Raw genomic sequence first — 7,500 nt, 5'->3', positions numbered from 1 at the left:
ATGTAGATTGAAACAACTCATATCCTGCTTAGCCATTCATAGCCAGGTTATGTGTTGGGTCATTCTGACCTGCATGAATTATAGTGAAAAATTCGTCACACATTCACATTTATCATTAGGTGGGATTTAAGATGAATTTGAAGCCACTTACCACACTTCAGTTTCTCAGAAAGATGACCTGCATGTATCTAGATCAGTGTCCACGTCATGCTTACTGCCATATGCCGTATAGATAGGGACAGCTTCCCAGACTTCCCAGAGGAAATCCAGAGATCTTGGTGTATGATCCTGTCCTGCTTATCTCATACACCACAGAAACACAGTCACATCAATGCCTCAGTTAACACGTAACACATTCACTTCTAGGTGATATTCAATAAAACTGTAATATGTCTGTGAAGAATTCTGTGGTAAGCATTTAACTGTAAGAATGTTATTATTGCCAGGAAAATAATCTCCTCCTAAACGTCAGTAAGACAAAGGAGCTGATCGTGGATTGCAGCAAGAAGCAGGAGCAGCACTACCAACCTGTGAGGATCAGTGGAACCACGGTGGAGAGAGTAGATAGTTTCAGGTACCTTGGAGTTCACATCTCGCAGGACCTGTCCTGGTCCCGCCATACCAACTCCCTGGCAAAGAAGGCTCGTCAGCGTCTTTACCACCTCAGACGCCTAAGGGACTTCAGACTGCCCTCCACGGTACTGCGGAACTTCTACACCTGCACTATCGAGAGCATCCTCACGGGGAACATCACAGTCTGGTTTGGGAATAGCACCAAGCAGGACAGACAAGCACTCCAAAGGGTAGTGCGTTCAGCAGAGCGCATCACTCACTCGGAACTTCCTGACCTGCAGACCACCTACTACAAGCGGTGCCAAACCAAGGCCAGGAAAATTGTGAAGGACCCCACCCATCCCAACAATAGACTCTTCTCTCTGTTGAGGTCAGGGAGGCGCTTCCGCTCCCTGAAGGCCAAGACAGAGAGGCTGAAGAGAAGCTTCTTCCCACAGGCCATTCGGGCCCTGAATCAGGGAAACTGATAAACTGTGGGGACCACCACCACCACGTAACATGACTGTATATCTGTACATCTGTATATATAGATTTAGATTTATACTCAATTAACCTGTTACACAACAACTGTAGATATGGTATTATACAAAATGGATCTGTACATTCTGTAGATTGTGTACATATATACCCAACCATATACATTGTACATTGTGTATATAATCATAATATACATATATTGTACATACATTGTTAATATATTTTTGTACATACATAGAATATATATATTTATCTGCATATATATATTTTTCTCTATGCACCCCTGGTTCTCTTCCTCAGTTTGGACAGAGCACTCTCCACCATTTCACTGCGCGTTATACTGTGTATGACTATGTATGTGACAAATAAACCGAACTTGAACTTGAACTTGAATGTTTGCATCTTGTGAAATATTAGAGAAACATTGCATATATTGTTAATCCATAATGAATATTTCAAGTGTGTTCTATTGTAGATATTTAGGGAATCCTCCCAACCTATTAGAGAGAAGAGAATTTGCTGTTTTGGGTAGTCACTAACTATTGCAAAGCCATGTCTTGTATAGTGTTTCAAAATGACACATTCAGTTTGGTGACTTGCTTACTTGCGTACACCCCTCAGATGAGGTTTGGCTATTTAATCATAGCAAGATGGAAATGTTACCCATCATTGATGTTAAATGGAGTGAGAGAGCAGGAGGCCAGTAGCCTGTCAGTGTCATCCAGACTTTATGACCCTCATAGTAAGGTCATCCATACTTTTTAACTCTCGTAGTAACGTTGTACTGTGGCCATGCCATACTTAGGAACCTCTTCCAGGAGTGTTTGCAAGAGTGTTTAGGTTTGCAAGAGGCAAAGTCTTATTTCATTCCAAATAATCCAACCAAGAATCTCCCATTTATGACAAGCTACCATTGGTATAGTATTCTATCCAAGTAATGCCATCACCCTTTGCTTGTAATCCATTTAAATCCAACATCGTACTAACTTTTATACATACTGCTTTAAAAAGAAGAAAGCAATGCAGTAGTAGGATTGGGGCCGGAAAGACACGCGGTGTGAAGGGAGGGTTAAAAGGCAGTTAAGAGTTGACTGTCGCGCTGTCCGAGCCACTGACCCTGGGAAACGTTACAGGCAGAGCACGCGAGCCAGCCGAGGAGGTAAGAGCAGGCTGGGCTGAGGCTTTAGCCCCATCACCAAGGGCAGGAGAGAGCCACGGCCAACTTAAGCACAGGGCAAGCAGCTCCAACCCCTGGGGTCGAGTAGTAGTAGAGGGTTGAGTTAGCAGTCTACTGCCTATTAGGGTTTGTTAATTGTCTTTTCTTGTAAAGCATTCAAAATATAGCAAATAACAGTATAATCATTTGGCTGGTGTATACATAGTCAAAAAGCATTTAAAATTACATTTACATTTACGGCAGAGTATCTTATCCAGAGCGACTTACAAAAGTGCTTTTCCTTTCTCATAGTGGTTAATTATCTAAGATTTACATTTAAGATTTGAAAAGTATAAAACATATAACTGTTACCTAATTGACTGAGGAGAAACTAATATTAAAATGTTCAAAGCCAAGACACTCATTTGCCACACTGTATGAGAAATCTTAATCTTAATCATTTCAGGTGTTGCTTGAAGGCTGTTGTACTGGAACACTGTTCCTTACTGGCATTATAAATCTTTCCATTGCAGAAAGTTCAGGTGAATAACCAAAACTATGCCGAAGCAAGAACTGACAGATTAAGCCCTCCAAATATCAACAGGCAACAAAATTTAATGTTTTTAGAATCTTTCTGTGATTTAAGCTTTTTAAGTGAGAGGAATTAAATGTTCCAATAAGTATATATTACTTATTCATAAATAACAGTATTATTACACTTAATTATATACAAGATTACTTCTAAAATGGACAGGTGTGTGAGTGTTGCCAATATATGGTGTTAGGAATATCCCTCAGTGTCGTACATGATATGCAAGTATACGGGAACAAACAAAATCTATGGGTGATAGAGAAATTCTGAAAACATATTTGGATCATTAAAAGATGCAAGCTCTTAAGTACTGAGATATTATGGCTCAGAATGTTATGCCTGAAGAATTCATTACCATCTCATTTACCATCTCATAGCTCATACTGTTAACATGCCAGCTGGATTAATATATAAATGTCATTTGGGCTTGGATTACCAAACTCTGATAAAACTTTCTTAGTATGAATTTACTATCTAAATGAATACATTCAAAAATAACTGTACAAAGCTTGATGTGAGTGGCTGGCTTAACACATCAAGGTAAGCAGCTAGAGATAAGATACTGTGAAAAGTCACACTATTTTGCAATGAGAAAGTTGTAACTATAAAGAGGTTGCAATATAAGAAGAAATGAAACTTTTGCATCAGTGGTTTTGTGAAGGATGTCATGGCTGGGTAGTGTTGCCTAGTTCATGACATTGTGTACAAATATAGCAGCCTGGGACTCTTCCACAACTTCACGTTTACCTACTGAGTGAACTCTGAATTTAAGAATAGACCCATTTTAAAATATTAAAACTGGACAAGGTTATAACTGCTGTTTCTGTATGGCAATATATTGAGTTAGCAGCGTAGTGATATAATCTATGAATAGTTACAGTATCACCTCTAAAATAAAGTGTTTTTATTGTACACATGATACTTCTTTCTGTCCAGAGTTTTTAAGAAGATCGCACAAATGGTTCGGTAAGAGACCCATGACCCACCCACCAGCTAAAATTGCTAATTTTTTGCTAAAACAGACTAACAGAGTACTTCCCTTGCACATGACCCTTGTAACATACATCACAAACTTTCTTTTAAGTTTCAGACATGCTGTTTTTTTTATGTCTAAAGAAAACCTTCCTTTTCTGATCTGCCTTTATCTGGGGAAGAGAAATTTTGTGTACCATGTAGACAGAAATCATGTTGTTGGTAAATTCATGTTGATTACAATTTTTACCATTTTTCAAGGCATCAACATATCAAAGAATCACACTACTGAAAAGCACATTTTGTTGTAATTTCATTGGCAGATGGAGAGTTTAAGGTGGACCCTTCAGACCCTGATGGAAGGAAAGGCAGAAATAAAGCAATGTCTAATTAAAATCATCACTACTTCTAGAAGTTGCTAAGTGGCTGAGTTCCAGATTAAATCTCTATGCAATTGGTGTAGTATGGGTAAAATTGACCTTCCTGTGTTGCATGTCCATTGTAGAAACCACACTGTGACCAAACTGTCCATCACAAGCCAACAAGGTGATGACCTCTGATGTCAGTTAATATTTATTACTCATTATTTAAAACTTTATTTTGCCCATCAAGTAAATGGCAACTCCACATTGGAGAAAGAGTACAGGTTTCACTCCTCTTCTTTGACTATGTCAAAGAAAAACATAGTCTGACATTGGACGGCAGGCTGAAGGATGATGATACTAATCTCGCATCTTCAACAATGTTAGTCTGTATTTGTTAGAACATGAGGAGTTAGCTCTAATCCATTAAGATTCATCTTAACATGAGGCCTTATAACTAATCTATGTCTTATCATTTTACCACAATCCCGTAAAATGTAACTTATTTATTTATTTATTACATTGCATTTTCACTTGATGAGATATACGAGAAATTACATTCATCCTTAAAATATAATAAATGTGTAAGCTTTTACCAGTAACATCACAACGAAAGATTGCACAATTGAGAAAGTTACGTTGATTCATTGAGAAATACACCGAACTGTCTGGCTTTGCCCTTTCTCTGACAGTCTGCAAGCTGGTATGGTCAAAGAAGTACAGGGCATTTTGGTCTCCTACAAAATAAACGTTCACCTCATGGTGGCTGGCAGTGGTCTCTTGGATAATCTTACATCCAGGTCAATAACTTTATATTTCTCAGTCAATCTAGTGTGTTGTAGTGATATAAAACTGTATAGCTATATATGGCAAACATAGCAAAAATGTAAGAGCTGTAATCAATACTACTGATCCTGGTTTCACAGTGATATTATGGAAGAGTTAACCCTGATCCTGATGTCTCCATAGCCAGCAGGTCAGGCTGATTCAGCAGGTTATACAACAGTATCCAAAATCTTATGCAAATATTAGATACAGTACTTTATGTATGGTACTTAACTGTACTGTTGTTCATCACAAACTCGCTTAAGTATAATTATTTTACAGTTTTTTCTGTGTATTTGTGCTGTATCTTTAATGGAGAAGATGTGTAAGAAATCTAAAGTGCTTTATTTAACACACCACTTCTTACTGCTTATGAAGTAAAATTCACTTTCATGTGAGTTTGTCATATGAACATCACACTGTCTCTCTTAATAAGACTATAACAATGTGGTTGGTTCAGAATCAATACGTCAAATCTACAAACCAATCCACTCCCAGAATGACTAAACAAACCCCATTAATCCACGAACCACACCACACTCATCATCTCCAGTATAACAATGTCCCACACCTGTCATTGTCAATTAACTTCCTTATATAATCTCTCTCTCTCTCTCTCTCTCTCTCTCTCTCTCTCTCTCTCTCTCTCTCTCTCTCTCTCTCTCTCTCTCTCTCTCTCTCTCTCTCTCTCTCTCTCTCTCTCTCTCTCTCTCTCTCTGCGCTTCCTCATTGCCAAGTATTATTTATTTTTGACTAGGCTAAATGCTATTCTGGTGTGCTGTCTCTCTGGTATTTTGATTCTCTAATTGCCCTTTGTGACCACTCTCCGCCTGCTGTTTTAATCCTTCTCTGCTCTGCTTTTTGGAACTGTGCCTGCCTTTGGTTCCTCCTGTCTGAATCTGGCCCTCTGTACTGCTGCTTGTTGTTAACAGTCCCAGACACCTCACCCTTGGACCCCTGTCTACTATCGCAATGTAGAGTAAGCACTCTAGAAGCAAGAGGAAGCCCTTGTTTCCACGCCCTGCAGCACAGGTGCAACCAGATCCCTCACAATCTGTTGTCCAGGTAGCTGTACCTGAGTGGTACAGATGACAGGTAACTCATGCATTGCTCCCTTTCCCTGGAACATCACACCAGTCCTTTCCCCATGAGAGCTAGCATTGCTGACAGTTTATCGCAGTGGGTTGAATTCAGCCTTCCAAACTGTGCTAGAATGTAGGGCGATTATAGATGACCTGGAGGAGTTTGTCTAAATATCTTTCAGTGGATAATGCTCAATTGCTCCCACTGTCATCCACTGTGCATGAGGAGTCCCCCGGCGCCTCTGTTCCTATGCAATTGGGTAGAATACCTCTAACTGCTAGCGAGTGTAATTACTGCGTATCAGAGGAACTGCTGTACTGTGATGATCCTACCCACTTCCAGACTGCCTGTGCAATCTTACCACCCCAATGGCTGGATAACAGTGATACATCTCAGCTAAGGGCTTCTGCTTTCCTCAATGTCAGCACAAAATAAATGTTCCAGTGTCTCGAAGACAACCTGCTGACAACAATGAGACTTAGCAGTGATCAATTTGGGATCTGATGCCAACTTCTTACATGAACAAGTTGTGAAGGACCTCCAGTTGCCTCTCTGACCAGTCCAACCCCACATGACATTGCTATCCCTCCACCACAGTACCACTCTCACCCTCATCAAAGGCATCATACACACAGGAACCATGTCGCTATTCATCATCTCCTCAGTACAAGTTCCTTTATTCATAGCTCTGCCCTGGCTAACCGGATGCAACCTGTCTATTGATTGGCCTTTTTGCGAAATCACCACCGGGAGTCACTTTTATTTTGATAACTGTTAACTGTTCCTGTTAAAGCTACATTCATTAGAGAGCCCTATATACCCTCATGCTAATCCAGTCGCCGAATATTCTGATTTCTCTGGTGTGTTCAGTAAAAGTCGTGCTGCTGAACTGTTCGTGTCGCCCTTCCCAAGAGAGCTAAAGCCTACCCATATTCCATCCCAGAGACCGAGGCCATAGGTGCAGTATATTTCTTAAGCACTTGCACAGGGATTCATTCACCCATCCACCTTCCCAGTAGCTGCAGGGCTATTCTTTGTGGAGAAAAAGGACTGCAGACTTCGCCCTTGCTCGAATTACAGATCACTCAACGTTGCAGTTATGCTCCCCTACACACTGCCTTTTCATATTCACCAAATTGGACTTGAGGAGCACATACAAACTGGTACAACCTGGTGCACATACGAGAAGGTGGTGAATGCAAGACAGCATTTATTACCACAAAAGGACATTCCATTACCAGCTTATGTCATACGGTTTCTGGCATCTTGATTCTTTTTGCGCTTGATGACAATTCTCTGCTCTCCGGTTTTCGGAACTGTACCTGCCTTTGGTTCCTCCTGTCTGTACCTGCCCTTCTGTACTGCTTCTTGCTATTAAAAATCCCAGATGCCTTGCACTAGGATCCCTGTCTTCTGTCATCACACAATAATGCTGGCTTTGGGAGCAACATCATGGTTGC

Source organism: Electrophorus electricus, chromosome 16, assembly GCF_041902795.1.
Source record: "Electrophorus electricus isolate QZ-2024a chromosome 16, ASM4190279v1, whole genome shotgun sequence".
Taxonomy (NCBI): domain Eukaryota; kingdom Metazoa; phylum Chordata; class Actinopteri; order Gymnotiformes; family Gymnotidae; genus Electrophorus; species Electrophorus electricus.
The sequence above is the reverse complement of the archived record's forward strand: the minus strand, read 5'-3'. Positions refer to the sequence as shown.